This window comes from Zingiber officinale, chromosome 5A (genome assembly GCF_018446385.1).
Source record: "Zingiber officinale cultivar Zhangliang chromosome 5A, Zo_v1.1, whole genome shotgun sequence".
NCBI classification, from domain to species: domain Eukaryota; kingdom Viridiplantae; phylum Streptophyta; class Magnoliopsida; order Zingiberales; family Zingiberaceae; genus Zingiber; species Zingiber officinale.
Genome location: NC_055994.1, coordinates 49,323,508 through 49,343,183, shown reverse-complemented (window position 1 = coordinate 49,343,183; position 19,676 = coordinate 49,323,508). Strand labels below are relative to the sequence as shown.

Genomic DNA, 19,676 nt, shown 5'->3' with positions numbered 1-19,676 from the left:
TCATGCTATGTTGATGAACAAGTCTATGCTTAAGCTTATGCTATAAATTTTCATGCTTATGTTAAGATTTACGATTATGTCTATGTTTAAGTAGTGATCAAGTTTTTGTTAAGTGCATGATTATGCTTATGTCCATATTTATGTAAAGAATGTGGTTGAGTGTGACCAGCGACCTTAGCCCGGGAGCTCACCAAAAATCTATGTGGTAGAGTGTGACCAGTTATCTTAACCCGGGAGCTCATCCAAAATCTACGTGATAGAGCGTGAACAATGACCTTAGTCCGGGAGCTAACTAAATCTACGTAGTAGATTGTGACCGGTGACCTTATCATGGGAGCTCTCCAAAAATCTACGTGAAAGAGTGTGACCAGCGACCTTAGCCCGGAAGCTCACTAAAAATCTAAGTGGTAAAGTGTGATTGGTGGCCTTTGTTTGATAGTTCACCAAATCTATATGGTAGAGTGTGACCGGTGACCTTATGTAACGCCCGAAAATTCTCAAAATGATTATTAGAAATATCCTAGTATTTTTCTGGAATTTTAGGATATTTTTACAGAATTTTTAGAGTAGCGGAAGTAGCAAAAATAAATGGAATCATAAAATAGCTTATGCGGGTATTGAACCCGGGACCTATTGGGTCCTACGTCTTATAGATAGCTTTAGTAACCAAGTGAACCCAGCAGGGCCGTGCTGAAAGGAAAGGGGAACAATTTTATTTAAGTTAGAGTTGGGTGAATTAACCCACTTAATATAAATAGGGAAAGGATTAAGTGAAGAGTTATTTTAACGTAACTCTCCTCTCCCTCAAAACCCTTACACGCCGCCCCTCCCTTCTCCCGTTCCTCTTCTCGGCGCCAACCACAAGCACGCCTAGGGCTCCATCCCTAGGGTCCCAAGGGCTCCATCCCTAGGGTCCCAAGGGCTCCTTCCGGCGACATCTAAGATACGGGGATGCTCCCCTCCGCGAGAGGAACGCATAGACGCGAGAAGATCATCGAAAGCATCGTCTTCTCCGGAAATCTAGCGATTAGAATCGTAAGAAATCTAACACAGAAGGTAAGAAACCCCTCACCTGCAGTATAAGTAGCTCTCGTGTGAATTTCTGCTTTCTTTGGTAGTATACGAATTTTGACACATAGGTTGTGCAATAGTGCACACAAGGTGTTCGATAATATGTGTAGTACAGGAAAAGAATGCAACTTAGGCATTTTAATAGCTTAGTAAATGCAATAGAAGCATTTATTCAGTATGCATAGTTTTACTATAGTCATATGGGACTACGGTCCAATGGGTCGGCTCCCACAGTCGCCTCTAGGTTCAGATAACCTAGCTCTAGGTTCAGATAACCTAGAAATAGCAATATAAGAAGAACTCAGCTATAATCAGTATTTTATTTTAGCAATGGCACTGTACTGGATTAGATATCCATTGGGTTGGACTCCCACAGTCATCCCTAGGTTTAGATAACCTAGTAACCCTACTAAATTCGGGACTTGTAACCCCGGGTCAAGTTAGGGATGCACGCACAGCAAGTACAATTGTCGGGCCCAAACGCAGCATGATTATTACTTTAATCTATTTATGAAAATAGTTTTCAAAACTTCACAAATAGTTGTGTGAATTCAGTACAGCTTTAGCATTAGTTTGGAATTTGCTCAGCTCAGTTTGTATCGGTTTAGTCCTCTATTGATACAGTATGATAACTTATGTTAGCACTTGTATGCCATGACTAGTTGTTTGTATGCCATGCTATGCTCTTACATGTTCAGTATTCATACATTTCAAACAGCATGTTTTAAAAGCATGATTTCATCGTATGCATGTTTTTGTGAGATAGATGGTTTCTTACTAAGCTCTCAAGCTTACAGATACTTCTTTTCCTTATACTGCAGATAAAGGTAAAGGAAAGATGGACTAGCGGAGGCTGGAGTTCAATGCTACAAAGATGTGTGTGGGCAGGAACACGGAATGAAGATGCTTGGAAACTAGCAAACTTGAACTTAGGATTTTTGATTTTAGTTACTTCTCTACATTTTAGAATGTTTGAGTAGCATGAACTGTGTAGTATGCATTAAGTTTGACATTAGATAGCTCCCTATGAGTAATGTCATGCCTAGTAGTTTTATTTTATGCTTATAGAGTTGATACATGTGATTTGAGCACGAAACAGTGCTGAAATCAGACTCCTGGTACGAAATCAGAAACCCCAATCGATCCGCCGATCGATTGGAGGCTTCTCGATCGATCAGCTTATCGATTGAGGAGTTCGTACCGCGAACAGTAAGCTCCTAGATCGATCAGCCGATCGATCCGGATGCGTTCTGTCACGAACAGAAAGCCCTGGAATCGATCACTGGATCGATCGGGGAATTAGCCTCGCTAATAGAGAGCTTTGTAGTCGATCCCTGGATCGATTGACAAGCCTGGATCGATCCAGAGTTTGCCCCGTGCACAGTAGCGAGCCGAATCGATCACTGGATCGATCATGCCACTTTAATTGATCAGCCGATCGATTGGGAGGCCTGATATTGGCTGCAAACCCTTAGTTCAGCCCCTTGACCATAAGGGATGTAACATACGACATGTATATCTTAGATTACACCCCTTAGCATACGATTGATAATAAAAACAGTGATTATGTATAAATTTTGAACTTAGTAGCTGTTAGCAGAGATTTTAATTAGTACAGCTTCCGCACCTAGACTTAGTGATGGTCATGGATACAGTTTAGCACAGCATATTGTGACGGTCCGGCCTTACAGCATAGCCAGTAGAAGGCGGGTCATTACAGAGTGGTATCAGAGCAGAAAGTTCCATACTTCCTACACACACATCAGCATTGAACCTGCAGCTTACAAGTAAGAATACCTCTCACTTTGTTATGTTTATTGCTTTCATGTTTGTAGATAACTAAAGTATGCTTATCCATGATAGTAACTAACATGATAGTATTAGCTATGTAAACATGATGCTTTAGTTATGTATGTCCTTTGTTCCTTTAGAAATGGCACGACGATGCCCAGCTAGAAGGGCACCAGCTACTGAGCCCCAGCATGAGGCAGGCAGTTCAGTGCCTCCCCCAGACCTTACAGCATTAGTGGCTCAGTTACAGCAGCAGCTAGCTGAACAGCAACAGGAGATAGCCACCTTAAAGGCTAATCAGCAGAATACTCCCACTGTCACCCCGGAGCCAAACATAGCAACCCCAGTAGTCATAGAGGTTCCACCAGTCCAGCCTACAGCACCAGTAGCCCCAGCAGCAGTAGAGGCAAAGAGAGAAGTCTATATGATCCAGTGGCAGAGAGTCAAGCCCGAGAACTTCTCAGGCACCAGTGAACCATGGGATGCTCAAGCCTGGTTCAAAACACTGGAGAGTACGATGGAGCTTCTGGACTGGCCAGAACATGAGAAGGTGAAGTGCGCCTCCTTCTGCTTGACAGGAGATGGAGAGAATTAGAGCGAAGCGCCCAGTGAACCAGATGACATGGGCAGACTTCGAGAAAGAATTCTTCGAGGAGTTCTTTCACATGCGGGTCACAAACCGCCACTACGACGAGTTCACTGAGTTTTGTCAGGGCAACCTATCAGTAGAGGAAGCCGTGAAGAAATTCAACAGACTTGCTCGTCTATGCCCTGAACTAGTCAGCACAGAAAAAGAACGAGTCAGGTTGATGCTCAAGATGCTGAGGCCGGAAATAGCAATGAACGTGGCTAGCGGCGTTCATATGCCGCAGACCACCGAAGAATTAGTCAACAGTGCTCTGACCACTGAGCACTACCAGAACAGTATCAAACAGCAGAAGCAAGTCCTCTCAGAGCCCAAAGGGCAAGGAGGCTCAGGTACTCAGAAACAACAGGGCCACAACTCTAACTGGAAAGGGAACTCCAGCAACAAGCGCAAACCAGGGAGTTACCCAAAGGGAGGACCAGCCAGCAAACAGCCTAGTTATCCCAAATGTGCTACTTGTGGGAAATTTCACCCAGGAGTTTGTCGCAAGGGCACACGGGGATGCTTTGAATGTGGACAAGAAGGGCATATGGCTAAGCAATGCCCGAACAAGACAAGCCTTCCTCAACCACAGCCGATACAGTATGGAGGACAGCCAGCTCAGTTACATCCGATGCAGGCCGCTCTAGATGGTCCACACATCAGCCAGGGCAGACTAGAAGCCCCTCCAGCTATGACAAATGCGAGGATCTTCTCACTCACCAGAGAAAATGTAGCGAATGCCTCGACAGTTGTTACAGGTCATATTAGTATTTTACAGCAAAGTGCAACTGTCTTATTCGATACTGGGGCAACCCATTCTTATATATCCAGGGCATTCGCCGAAAAGTTAGCAGTACCCCCAGAGGTATTCAGTGGTCAGTTTTTGACGACGCTACCTTCGGGAGAATTTATGGCATCCATGCACTGGCTCCGGGCAGTGCCAGTTATTATAGCAGACAGAGAGCTCCTTTGTAATCTGATAGTGCAAGATATGACTGATTATGATGTCATCCTTGGAATGGACTTCCTGATCAGATACGGTGCTTCCATAGAGTGCCGTAAATAGAAAGTTCTATCCCAACCTGAAGCAGAAGTGCAGTTTTAATACGTCGGAGAACCGAAGAAAAAAGCCAAGAAGTTTCTCTCAACTCTAAAAGCCCAGAAATTAATGGATTCAGGGTGTACGGGATTCCTAGCACACGTAGTCACTACCAGTCAGAACAAGGACCAATAGCTAGAAGGGGTCCGAGTTGTATGTGACTACCCAGTAGTCTTCCCTGAAGAGTTACCAGGCCTAGCACCAGACAGGGAGATTGAATTCGAGATAGAACTCATTCCCGGCACAAATCCTATGTCCAAAGCACCTTATCGCATGACTCCAGCAGAACTGAAGGAACTTCATGAGCAACTACAGGAGCTGCTTGACAAGGGCTTCATACGTCCGAGTCACTCACCATGGGGAGCGCCTGTATTGTTCGTGAAGAAGAAGGACGGGAGCATGCGCCTGTGCATATACTACCAGGCACTGAACCAGGTCACCATCAAGAACAGGTATCCTCTTCCCAGAATAGATGACCTGTTCGATCAGCTAAAGGGAGCAGCAGTGTTCTCTAAGATAGACCTTAGATCAGGTTATCATCAGGTGAAAGTTAAAGAAGGGGATATATCCAAGACAACGTTCAGGACTAGATACGGACACTACGAGTTCGTAGTCATGCCCTTTGGCGTGACAAATGCTCCAGCTACTTTTATGGACCTCATGAACAGAGTATTCAGGGACTACCTAGATAGATTTGTTATTGTTTTTATCGATGATATTCTTATCTATTCAGGAACTCAGGAAGAACACGCATAGCACCTGAGAATAGTAATGCAGACACTTCAGCAGAACCAGCTGTACGCCAAGTTCACGAAATGTGAATTTTGGTTAGATCAGGTAGCCTTCCTGGGTCACATCATCTCAAAGGATGGTATCATGGTAGACCCTAGTAAAATAGAAGCTGTGAGTAACTGGAAGAGACCTAAGAACGCTAGTGAAATCAGAAGATTTTTGGGACTAGCAGGTTATTACAGAAAGTTTGTAGAGGACTTCTCCAGGATAGCCTCCCCACTGACAGCTCTTACCAGAAAGAACAGAAAATTTCAGTGGACAGAGGACTGTGAGAACAGCTTCAGTGAGCTAAAGAGGAGATTGACCAGTGCTCCCATTTTGACTCTACCAGAAAACATAGACGGCTTTGATATTTATAGTGACGCCTCTAAATTGGGACTAGGAGCAGTACTGATGCAAAATGGCAAGGTGATCGCCTATGCCTCCAGACAACTCAAGGAATATGAGAAGAATTACCCTACTCATGACCTTGAGCTTGCAGCAATAGTGTTCGCTCTCAAAATTTAGAGACATTACTTGTATGGAGCTCAGTGCAGAGTGTATACAGATCATCAGAGTCTGAAGTACTTCTTCACTCAGAAGGATCTGAATATGTGGCAGCGTAGGTGGCTTGAGCTGGTCAAAGATTATGACATAGACATCCTCTATCACCCAGGAAAAGCCAATAAGGTGGCAGACACACTTAGCAGAAATTCCGATGCTACCTTACTATCACTAGCAGCCATGTCACCACCCCTACAGAAAGAGATCACAGATTTTGGTCTCGAACTCATAGTAGGACAGCTCTCTACTATGACATTAGCATCTACCCTGCTTGGTGACATCCAGACAGCTCAGGAACAGGATCCTGAAATTCAGAAAATCAAGCAAGGGTTAGTAGAATCAGAAAGTAGAGAATTCAGAGTGTCCGATAGTGGGGTACTATATTTCGGTGATAGACTCTGTGTTCCAGATCAGGAGGAACTAAAGAGGAAGATTTTAGACGAGGCTCACAGGACTCCTTATGCGATGCATCCAGGTTCCACCAAGATGTACCAAGATCTGAAGAAACGTTTTTGGTGGCCCGGGATGAAAAGAGACATCGCTAGATATGTTAGCACCTGCCTGACCTGTCAGAGGGTCAAGGCAGAATATCAGAGACCAGGAGGAGTTCTGCAGCCTATCCAGATTCCATAATGGAAGTGGGAAGACATTTCTATGGATTTTATAGTGGGACTACCCAGAACCACGAATGGTTTTGATACCATCTGGGTAATAGTCGACAGATTGACTAAATCAGCCCACTTCTTAGCTATCAGGATATCTTACTCCATGGAGCAGCTAGCTCAGTTGTATCTCAAGGAGATCATCAGACTGCATGGAGTCCCACGAACCATCATTTCAGACAGAGACAGTAGATTCACATCGCACTTCTGGGAGTGTGTACAGTTAGCATTGGGCACTAAGTTGAAATTTAGCACAGCTTTCCATCCCCAGACAGATGGTCAGACGGAGCGAGTAAATCAGGTACTCGAAGATATGCTCCGCGCATGTGCCCTAGACTTCAAGGGAAGTTGGTGCAAATATCTGAGTTTAGCTGAATTTGCATACAACAACAACTATCAGGCCACTATCGGTATGGCACCCTACGAGGCTCTCTATGGGCGGAGGTGTAGATCTCCAATCTGTTGGTATGAGAGTGGTGAACAGAAGGAACTAGAACTTTAGACAGATCTAGTAGCAGATACCACAGCAGCTATCCAGCAAATCCGCGAGAGGATAGAGACAGCTCAGGGCCGCCAGAAAAGCTATGCTGATACACGGCGCAAACCTTTAGAGTTTTCAGTTGGGGATTCAGTATTCCTTATAGTGGCTCCCATGAAGGGAGTAATGCGTTTTGGGAAAAAGGGCAAGCTAAGTCCCAGATATGTGGGACCATACCTTATCACTAAAAGAGTTGGCAAGGTAGCATATGAGCTAGAGCTACCATAGGAGATGTTAGCCATCCATAATGTATTTCATGTCTCTATGCTGAAGAAGCATATCCCAGATGCCACCCAGGTGATTGAGCCCCAGTCGGTACCAGTCCGCGAAGACCTCAGCTATGATAATCGGCCTATTCAGATAATAGACCGAGCAGTTAAGAAATTACGGAACAAGGAGGTACCATTAGAAAAAGTCATTTGGCAAAATCACACAGCAGAAGAGGCAACTTGGGAGACAGAAGCCAGGAAGAGACAGAAGTACTCAGAGTTATTCTAAGTTCGAGGACGAACTTTTTATAAGGTATAGGGGATTGTAACGGCCGAAAATTCTCAAAATAATTATTAGATATATCCTAGTATTTTTTTAGAATTTTAGGATATTTTTATAGAATTTTTAGAGTAGCGGAAGTAGCAAAAATAAATAGAATCGTAAAATAGCTTACGCGGGTATTGAACCCGGGACCTATTGGGTCCTACGTCTTATAGATAGCTTTAGTAACCAAGTGAACTCAGCAGGCCCGTGCTGAAAGGAAAGGGGAACAATTTTATTTAAGTTAGAGTTGGGTGAATTAACCCACTTAATATAAATAGGGAAAGGATTAAGTGAAGAGTTATTTTAACGTAACTCTCCTCTCCCTCAAAACCCTTACACGCCGCCCCTCCCTTCTCCCGTTCCTCTTCTCGGCGCCAACCACAAGCACGCCTAGGGCTCCATGCCTAGGGTCCCAAGGGCTCCTTCCGGCGACATCTAAGATACGGAGATGCTCCCCTCTGCGAGAGTACGCATAGACGCGAGAAGATCGTCGAAAGGATCATCTTCTCCGGAAATCTAGCAATTAGAATCGTAAGAAATCTTGAACATCAGGTAAGAAACCCCTCACCTGCAGTATAAGTAGCTCTCGTGTGAATTTCTGCTTTATTTGGTAGTATACGAATTTTGACACATAGGTTGTGCAATAGTGCACACTAGGTGTTCGATAATATGTGTAGTACAGGAAAAGAATGCAACTTAGGCATTTTAATAGCTTAGTAAATGCAATAGAAGCATTTATTCAGTATGCATAGTTTTACTATAGTCATATGGGACTACGGTCCAATGGGGCGTCTCCCACAGTCGCCTCTAGGTTCAGATAACCTAGCTCTAAGTTCAGATAACCTAGAAATAGCAATATAAGAAGAACTCAGCTATAATCAATATTTTATTTTAGCAATGGCACTGTACTGGATTAGATATCCATTGGGTTGGACTCCCACAGTCGTCCCTAGATTTAGATAACCTAGTAACCCTACTAAATTCGGGACTTGCAACCCCGGGTCAAGTTAGGGATGCGCGCACAGCAAGTACAGTTGCCGGGCCCAAACAATAGCATGATTATTACTTTAATCTATTTATGAAAGTAGTTTTCAAAACTTCACAAATAGTTGTGTGAATTCAGTACAACTTTAGCATTAGTTTGGAATTTGCTCAGCTCAGTTTGTATCGGTTTAGTCCTCTATTGATACAGTATGATAACTTATGTTAGCACTTGTATGCCCTGACTAGTTGTTTGTATGCCATGCTATGCTCTTACATGTTCAGTATTCATACATTTCAAACAGCATGTTTTAAAAGCATAATTTCATCGTATGCATGTTTTTGTGAGGTAGATGGTTTCTTACTAAGCTCTCAAACTTACAGATACTTCTTTTCCTTATACTGCAGATAAAGGTAAAGGATAGATGGACTAGCGGAGGTTAGAATTCAATGCTACAAAGATGTGTGTGGGCAGGAACACGGAATGAAGATGCTTGGGAACTAGCAAACTTGAACTTAGCATTTTTGATTTTAGTTACTTCTCTGCATTTTAGAATGTTTGAGTAGCATGAACTGTATAGTATGCATTAAGTTTGACATTAGATAGCTCCCTATGAGTAATGTCATGCCTAGTAGTTTTATTTTATGCTTATAGAGTTGATACATGTGATTTGAGCATGAAACAGTGCTGAAATTAGACTCTTGGTACGAAATCAGAAACCCCAATCGATCCGCCGATCGATTGGAGGCTTCTCGATCGATCAGCTGATCGATTGAGGAGTTCGTACCGCGAACAGTAAGCTCCTGGATCGATCAGCCGATCGATCCGGATGCATTCTGTCGCGAACAGAAAGCCCTGGAATCGATCACTGGATCGATCGGGGAATTAGCCTCGCGAACAGAGAGCTTTGCAGTCGATCCCTGGATCGATTGACAAGCCTGGATCGATCAGCCGATCGATCCAGAGTTTCCCCCGTGCACAGTAGCGAGCCGAATCGATCACTGGATCGATCATGCCACTTCAATCGATCAGCCGCTCGATTGGGAGGCCTGATATTGGCTGCAAACCCTTAGTTCAGCCCCTTGACCATAAGGGATGTAACATACGACATGTATATCTTAAATTACACCCCTTAGCATACGATTGATAATAAAAACAGTGATTATGTATAAATTTTGAACTTAGTAGCAGTTAGCAGAGATTTTAATTAGTACAGCTTCCGCACCTAGACTTAGTGATGATCATGGATACAGTTTAGCACAGCATATTGTGACGGTCCGGCCTTACAGCCTAGCCAGTAGAAGGCGGGTCGTTACACCTTAGCCCAGGAGCTTGCCAAATTCTATGTGGTTGAGTGTGACTAGTGACATTAGCCCAAGAGCTCACCAAACCCTAGGTGGTTGTGTGTGACTGGTGACCTTAGCTAGGGAGCTCACCAACCCTATGTGGTTATGTTTATGGCTATATATGTTCATGCTCAAGATTATGTTTATTCCATGCTTAGCTTATTTACATGTTGATGCTTATGCTCGTATGCTTATGTCGGTGTCTATGCTTATGTGTATGCTCATGATTAAGACTATTCTTAGGTGTGTGTTTATGACATGCTAGTTGTCACGCTCCGCAAGTGTACGGAAATGTCGCAAGTAATATAAAAGATTATCGTATCCACAGGGACTGGAATAAGCACTAGAAATGTCTCAATGCGAATTAGCTAAACAACTATCCAATCGTTTCAAATGCAAAGTGAAGGTAAACAAATCTAATATTATAGATCAACAAACAAGAGTTTAGTGTTTTGGGTTATGATAAGGGAGATTCTAGGAGTTTCGGTTTCTTTGTAAGATTTCTTGAATGTAAATGGTTCACCAATTCTTATCCCTCAATTGCCAAACACTTGTAGAAAGTTGCCGGTTCTCTCTTGCAATAGATAACCGGCTAAGGACTGAGAAATGTATCTAAATATGATCAATTAGACGTGAACCTACGTTGTCCTTACACAGAAGCGCACCTATTACTATGCCTTCCTCGGATATCAACATAGAAGTCCACAACTTATTAATCTATCAAAATACAAGAAACTAATCACAAAATCCATCCTACTCTCTTGAATATTCCTATTTCCTCTTCAAGATTATCTCTCAAACGTCCTTACACGGGCTTGCACCTGTCACGTGGATCCCTCGGATGATCGAGTGAGAGTTTATCTTTACAAAGTCCACAAGAAATCTAAGCAATCAATCAAGAATGAGAATTAAGCACAAATCACCATTAATCATTCAAGATCTAATTGATACAAGCAAGACAATATCATTGAAACAAGAAAATGGAAAATCCATAAGAGATTACATCAATCCATCATACAAATACTCCCTTAATCCTAGAATACAAGATCTACTCCATGAATCGAGGAAGAATATCCGAAGAAATGAAGATTACAAGCATTTCTTAAATCCCCAATCCAAGAAACCAAGAAAAGGGGGAAAGAGAAAACTTATCTACGAAGAAGCATCGTCTTCGGATCCAATCCTCGCTCCGGAGTCGAAATCGTCAAGAACTCCCTTAGAATCGCCCAGAAATCCTCCCAAGAATGGGAGGAAACCACCAAATCTTGCCTTCTCCCAAAGGGGGAGAGATCCCCTTTCAATTCATGAAGGAGGATTTAAATAGAGGAGGAAACGGCCACACGGCCCGTGACACGGCTGTGTGAGATTCACACGCCATGTCCAGCCTTCTCCGCCAGTCGCACGGCTGTGACCACAGCCCGCTTAGTCTCTGGAAATGCTACACGGCCGTGTGGCGCACCCGGCCACAGCCTGATTAGTCCCTGGAAACCTCACACGGCCGTGTAGATCCACACGGCTATGTAAGGCTTCTGCTCTGGTTGACTTCAAATCTTGACACGGCCGTGTGAGGTTCACACGGCCATGTCATCTTCCTCTTCTGTTGGTGCCAAACTCCACACGGCCCGAGCTCCATACCAGTGCAGGGCCGTGTGAGGTACACGGCCTGGTGCTTTCTCCCTTTGTTTCCTCCAAGGCTTGCCCAAAGATGTAGATTCTTCACCAAATCGACTCCTGTGTACAAAAAATGCACAGAAAGCAGATCTCCGAACTAAAAGAGTAAATATGCTAAAAGGAAAGCTGGAAGTATAAAAATGCATAGATCAAGCATGCTCAAAGTATGTAAATGTGTGTAAAAACATGCATAAAAGAGTATATAATCTACGCACATCACACCCCCAGACTTAAACCTTTGCTTGTCCTCAAGCAAAATGCCGCAGTCTAAATTCATATGTTCTACAACACATTCATAAAACCTAGTGCACTTTCCTAACTCTATCAAAAAGTTTCATTAACAAGCATGATCATAGAAACAAGTAAAGTATGGTTCAAGCATAAGAATCTTGTGCACAGTGTAAAAGTAACTCAACAACCTTCAAGTTTCAATCCATGTCCTAGTCAAGTCGTTATCAAATTTGAATTCCTAGTGTTTCCAGTGAAAGACAAGTATCCAGTGATAGGCACTTACTCACCATTCACTTGGTTCATATTTCTCAACTAACCCAAGGTCTCAAAGGTGTGCTCAATCTCAAGGGAAGCTAAGCAGTCATTTCCCCAGTAACCTAACTCGGTCTCAAAGGGGTGACTTGCTAGATTCCACTCATGACAACTGTTTTTTATATCCCTTATTTTTTTTTTTATAAGTGTTTGCATTGTGCAAAACTTATTCACAAATGTACTTTTTAGCACACATGTTGGGATATTTTGATTTTTCCAAATGAGCTTTAATGATTTGAGCTTCATCCAGTAACCAAAATGAAAGTTGAGAAATCACCATGGAAACCAAGTACTAAGCAAACAAGATGAATCATGACTATTTCAATGACATCAACTATTCAAGCATCAAGCACAAGTGTAGTGAAGATAAAATCCTTAAGGTTGAACCAAAACTAAAACTCATCACCATAAGATTCTCAGCTTATTAATGCTTCCCAAGATAGAAAAAAGAACTACACAAAGTTTACTACTAGCATCATTCGAACACCATGAATCAAGACAATAATCGTGCTAACATTTCACTTGAATCCAAGAAAGCATATAAGTGAAGATTGATGTTCTAAATTTTTTTTTTTTTTTTGCCATGATTATTTCAAAAACAAGCAAAATAAAGCAACAAGAACCAACATGAAAAACTAACAAAAACTAAAAACTGAAAATGAAAACCAATTATTTCAAAAACAAGCAAAATAAAGCAACAAGAACCAACATGAAAAACTAACAAAAACTAAAAACTGAAAATGAAAACCAAACTAAACAGTACATGACACCCCCCAGACTTAAACTTTTCATCGTCCCGATGAAATCAATATGGTGGAGGAGGTGGAGGTGGAGGTGGAGGTGGACGAGGGAAAGGAGGTCTACGGCGTGGTTGGCCAATAGGAAAACTAGGCTTGGTTGGCCAATAGGAAAACTAGGAAAACCTGGAATCTCACCCAAAGATCTATGATACTCATATAAAGCATCTACTTGTTGGCTAGTAAGCATCATGCTCTGCATAAAATCTCTCATCCTAGCCTGATCAGTATCATAATCCTGCACAAACTCAGCCACTTGACCTTGAAAATTCCTCGTAAACTGAAAATGATTTTGTACCTCCCTAAACTGATCATCAGATAAAGAGAAGCGCCCCTCCAACATTTTTCGTTGGGAATCTTGCTTCTCATGAAGTGATTCTAGAGACGTACGAAAATCTGAAAAATCAAACCTAGAAGATCCCGTGCCATATGCAAAAGAATGCCTAGCGGGCTCCATAAAACTAGAAGGCTGCGGGTGTCCATATGACGAGGGCTCATGATGTGGCTCAGTGTCTCCAGGTATAGAAGGGTTATCCTCAAAATCTAACTCAAAAATTACCCAATTAGCCGGGTTACGAATAGTAGTTCGTTCAGGAAAAGGAAGGGGTAAAGGAGAACCACTCCTCCTAGGAGACGCAAAACCATTCTCATCCCAAACGATCATTTTCATAGCAAGACATGCATCAATGTCAATCATGTCATTACCATGAATTATTTCCAACCCATCAACATCAAGATTTAAATTATAAGCTATTCGGGTAATCAAACTACCAAAAACAATTGATCCCGATGATGCCCTAGCAGATCTTAATAAGGTTTGAACAAAATGAAAACCAGAATCAAATTCAACCTTATAAAGCATAGCCCATAAAGCATAAAGCTCTATCTTTTTAACCACCCCATCACTCTCTCCCCTACCAAAAATAGTTTTACCCATGACTCTATGTAGATACCTAAAGATGGGGTTTTGCATATGGGAGGCCTTAGCTCTTGAAGGCTCATAAGGTTGATCTAACCCAGTTATTGCATTCCAAAAATGATTCCAATTAAACCTTGGATCAAACCTACGAGGGCTACCGGTGGTTAATCCAAAACAAGAATTAAAGTCACTAAATGCCCATAGAAATTCTTGATTCATTAGTCTAAAAGAGATTTTTCCAAAATAATCATCTTCATTAGTAAAATGGACATCCAATGAACTCAAAAATTTCAAAACAAGACGAGGATATGTAGGCAAATGTGTGTACATAATATCACTCCAATCCAAAAACCCAATCATCAAATCTACATCTTCCCTAATTCCAAGCATATCAAGAACAGTTGGGTCCATATATCTAGTACACACTATCTTTCTATTGACAAGAATTGCAAATCTAGTTACTTGATCATCATTTCTAAACACAATATTGAATTCATTGTCATTACCTTCGTTGCGTGAAGTCCTTTTGCCTTTGCCCTTCACTGGTTGTTTTCCTTTGTCCCTTGATGGCTCCTTCTCTTTGTCTCCACTGGAACCACCACCTCCTTTACGAAGTTTCTTCAAAATATTGGACATCTTGATGAGTTTAGATAGGGGAAGAATTATCTAGAGTTGGAAAAATAGAACTCAAAGAACAAAGATCTTAGGTTAGGAGAACAAAAAGTCCAAGTCTTAGAAAGGAGGAGAATCGGATCTAAGAGATATTGAGAGATTAGAGAGGAGTTTTTAAGAGATCGGGAGAGAAAGATATGTTTTGGAGAGTTGGGGGTGTACGGAACACGGCCAAGATCTGGCCGTGTAAGGTAGAAAGAAGACTTTAATAACTCTCCTACACGGGCCGTGCAGATCCACACGGCCTCCCCCTCTTCCCTCTATGGATTCTTCGCACGACCGTGTCTGGGACACGGCCTCTCCATCCTTCTTCTCGGGATTCTTTACACGGCCATATCTGGGACACGACCTTGTTAGAGTGTATACTAAAAGTCTAGCTTTTGGTATAAACATTTATCTAGAAATAAGAATCACATTGGTCAAATGTCTACATTTATGATAAATGTAGTTGTTCAATTAATTTATATTGTAGATAACATGGTGTGTGGTGTCACACACAGAGGATCATGTTATCAGTACCTTATAAATTATAAACAGTAACTCACGACCATAATGGAAAGGAACAAACCATTGGAAGGTCGTAGTGTAATTAGGTATTAGTTTATCTTAACTATATAATTACACTAGTACACTTAGAGTGTATTGAGTAGGACCATTAGAGGTCGTTTCTTTTATACTGACTTTGTAAAGAAACAAAGACCTCAGTTATTATGGAAGTGTGTGCTCTTAATCCTAATATAATAACAAGCACATATATTTGATATTTATTTCTTTAATTTATCAATGGGTGAGATTTAGTTCGATGAATCAATAAGCCCGATAAGTTGGGAAATGATATCACTTATAGTGTGTATTATTGATTATAGAAGGAAACTGTGTCCTAGTGATCTAGGTTGAGAATTTCCTCAAGAGGAGCTCATAAGGATTGTCATGTTAAACCCTGTAGGTGGACTTAGTCCGACATGACGATAAGGTTGAGTGGTACTACTCTTGGACTAAGATATTAATTAAATGAGTTGTCAGTAACTCGCTTAATTAGTGGACATTTGACATCTTAAACATAGGGAGACTAACACACTCATAATAAGAAGGAGCCCAAAATGTAATTTGGGATTGGTGCGGTAGTTCAATAATAGTTCTTTAGTGGAATGAATTATTATTGATGGAATTAAGTTGTGTGTTCGGGGCGAACACGGGAAGCTTAATTTCATCGGGAGACCAAAACCAATTCCTCCTCTCGGTCCCTATCGTAGCCTCTTGTATATAGAGATTTATACCCACCACATACCCACCTTCTTACCCAACCAATAGGGGTCGGCCAAGCTAAGCTTGAAGCTCAAGCTTAGGGCCGGCCAAGCCTAAAGGTTGGCCTTAAGGTGGCCGGCCAATAGCTTGGAGCCCAAGTTTAGGTGGCCGGCCACATCATATTAAAAAGTATTTTTTATTAAAATTATTTCTTATGTGGATATCATAGTTTTAAAAGAGAGTTTAAAAATTAAATCTTTCCTTTTAAAGCTTTCTACAAAAGATTAAGAAAAGATTTGAAATCTTTCCTTATTTGTAGATTGAAAGGAGATTTTATTTTTAAGAAAAACTTTCCTTTTTGACCATGATAATAATTTAAAAGAAAAGTTCAAAAATTAAATATTCTCTTTTATTAGTTTCTACAAAAGATTAAGAAAAAATTTGATATCTTTCCTTATTTGTAGATTGAAAAGAGATTTTAATTTTTAGAGATAACTTTCCTTTTGGAAATTATCCACATGTTTAGAAGAAGAATTTTAATTTATAAAATTTCCTTTTTATTAACCAATCATGAAGGGATAAAAATTATTGGAGAAATTTTTATAAATTTCTAGAAACAAATTAGGAAGTTTTAATTCTTGTGTGAATTAAATTTTCCTTGTTTTGGGGAATTAGAAGTGGCCGACCATTATTATTAAAAGAAGAAAATTGTTTTTTAATTAAAATAATTTTTTTTATGACAAAAGAATTAAGGAATTTTTTATTAAACTTTCCTTATTTGTCAAGACCAAGGATTATAAAAGAGGGGGTAGAGGTGCCTTCACGGGTGATCAACTCTATTATTCTTCTCCTCTCTTTTCTTCCTTGGTGGCCGGCCCTAACTTCTTCCTCTTCTCTTCTTCTTATGACCGGCGGCAACCTCTCTTGGAGCTCTTGATGGTGGCCGGTTCTAGCTAGGAGAAGAAGGAGAGAAAGGTGGTTTTGTTTCTTGCATCCCTTGGAGCTTGGTGGTGGTGGCCGACCTTTACTTCTCTTGGAGAATTGTGGTGGCCGAAACTTGCAAGGAAGAAGAAGGTGCTTGGTGGTTCTCATCTGGGAAGATCGTTGCCCACACAACGTCCGAGGTTAGAAGAGGAATACGGTAGAAGATCAAGAGGTCTTTTTAGAAGGTATAACTAGTAATTTTTCCTTTCCGCATCATGCTAGTTATTTATGGAAATAATACCAAATACAAGAGGCTTACGATTCTAGTATTTCGAATATGTTTTTCGAAGTTGTGTTCTTTTATTTTTCTTTTCCTTGTGATTTGATTGTTCTTTTTGGTTGACCTAAAGTTATTTTAGGAAATTAAATATTAGCTTTCCATAAAAGGTTTTGTCTAGTCGGTGGTGGTTGTTCCCATATCCAAGAAGGCCATGTGCCTCGCCACGTCAGTACTGGGAACCAATTATGGAAATTAATATTTAATGGAATTAATAACTTAGGTGATTTGGATCAAACGTGTTAAGTTCCGCAGGAGATCCAAGTCTAAACCTTAAAGAACAAGTAGATTAAGTTTTGGATCAAACGTGTTAAGTTCCGCAGGCGATCCAAAATTTAATTTAAAAGAACACATGGTAGCTAGGAAAAGGTTCAGACCTTTGTACAAAATTTTTATACAGTGGAACCTCTAGGTTTTCCGAGTAGCAACCAACAGGCCTATACCTTTTTCTCCTCGGGAGATCCCACACGGCCGTGTCTGGATGACACGGCCCAAGCACTTCCCTTCTCTGCAACCTTTACCTGGCCGTGTATAGCACACGGTCAGGCTCTGTTTTGTACCTAACCTGAAAACAAAATCAAAAGAATGCATCAAACTAAAAGAAATTAAAATACAAATCAAAACTAACTAAAAGAACCCTTGGGTTGCCTCCCAAGAAGCGCTTGTTTAAGGTCTTTAGCTCGACCAAACTTGATCATTCACTTCTTTTCCTTGCCCTTGGAGGACAGATATACTTTTCGTTTTTGTTGGGAGATCTTCTCCCAACATCTCCCACCTCATTGTCTCCTTCGTTTGGTGGCCTTCCATGAGGATGGAAATTCCATTCCTCAAGTTTATAAATGCTTGTCCTACTACAAACATTTAAAAGAGACGAGACATGGTTAGAGATATTAGATAGATCATATTCCACCCTTTCCTTACCAATTACCAAAGAAAGCTTATGATTTTTGACATCAATTATAGCTCCAGCTGTAGCAAGGAAAGGTCTTCCTAATATGATAAATACCCAAAGGGTACCTCAATTAATGAATAGGAATGACTTCCATCTTCTCCAAAATAGCACTACATTCCTCACTAAGAGCAATTGTCTCAACCTCTCCCCTTCTTCTCTCGTTTGACATGAGATCCTTCAGGAATTTGGCAAATCTAGGCATTTGAAGAATAGCATCAATAAGAGGTACCTCTACATAAATTTCCTTAACTTTTTCTAAAAACTTGCCAAATTCTTCATCTTTCTTGAGCATTGTAAGTCTCTGAGGAAAAGGGACAGCTTTGCTCTGATGGTTCAGTGGAAGAGTCTCTTCAACCTCAATGGTACTCTCCTCATTAGCTTGAATCTGATTTGGTATAAGAGGAGAGAGCTCTTCTTCTTTTTGTATCCCATTTGAAGCGGTCACTTGGGAGTCTCCCAAGATCTGTCCGCTCCTAAGCTCAATTCTATTGCAATGCTCCATAGGATTCACATCAGGTTTTCCAGGAAGTTGTCCTGGTGCTCTGGATGATGAGGAAGCTAGTTGGGAAATTTGACTATCCTGGATCTTTTGATGCTTATCAGAATTATCCATTCTCTGAATGAGCTTTGCTAAATCTTGCTTCATTTCATTCTGACTTGAGATAATTTCTTCAAGCATCTTTTCAATATTTGACTTTGGTAAGCCTTGAGAAGATAGATGTTGAAAATTTTGTTGCCAACTTGAAAATTTGGTCTTACCCCCATAGATGGTCCTTGATCTTGATTATTTCTGTAAGAAAAATTGGGATGGCTCTTCCATCCAGGGTTATAAGTATTTGAGTATGGGTTATTCTGACTTTGATTGTAACTCATGATTGCATCACATTGTTCCAGTTGATTGATTTGTGCAGTAATAGCTCCCAATGGACATGAGTCATTTGAGTGCTCTGAACTCCCACATACTTCACAAGATGTACTAATAGCATTGACCATATTAGCACTAGTCCCCATATTTTCAAATTTCTTTGTAAGAGCGTCTAATTTTGCAGACAAAAGAGTGACTGCATCTACATCAAACTTCACTGATGCTTTAATTGTTGGGTTTACAGAAGAATAGCCACCACTTCTTTCATTTGCCCATTGATGATGATTTTGTGCTACACTGTCAATAATTTCTTCAGCTTCATCTAAACTTTTATTCATAAGTGCCCCTCCAGCAGCTGAATCAAGGGACACTTTGGTATGATAGTTGATACCATTGTAAAAAGTGTGCAACACTAATCATCTTTCCAACCCATGATGTGGGCATTGTCTGAGCATACTATTATATCTATCCCATGCTTCAAAAAGAGATTCTGAGTCAGTTTGCTTGAAGCTTGCAATTAAATTCCTCATATGAGCTGTTTTGCTTGGTGGATAGAATTTATCAAGAAACTGTTGCTCACACTGCTCCCAAGTGGTGATGCTATTAGGGGCCAAAGAATTCAGCCATTGCTTTGCCCTATCTCTTAAGGAAAACCCAAATAATAACAATCTAACTGCTTCTGAAGGAACTCCATTCATTTTCATGGTACCACATATTTCATAAAAGACCTTTAAGTGTTGATTGGGGTCTTCATGAGGTCCTCCA

The 19,676-nt window shown here is 41.0% G+C and overlaps 1 non-coding gene across 1 annotated transcript; it reads left to right on the top strand.

Annotated features, from left to right (window-relative positions):
• Positions 1-19,337: 19,337 nt before the first annotated feature.
• Positions 19,338-19,443, top strand: LOC121983572. Its single transcript, XR_006112608.1, has one exon. It is a non-coding gene; the product is annotated as a small nucleolar RNA R71 (small nucleolar RNA).
• Positions 19,444-19,676: the final 233 nt, after the last annotated feature.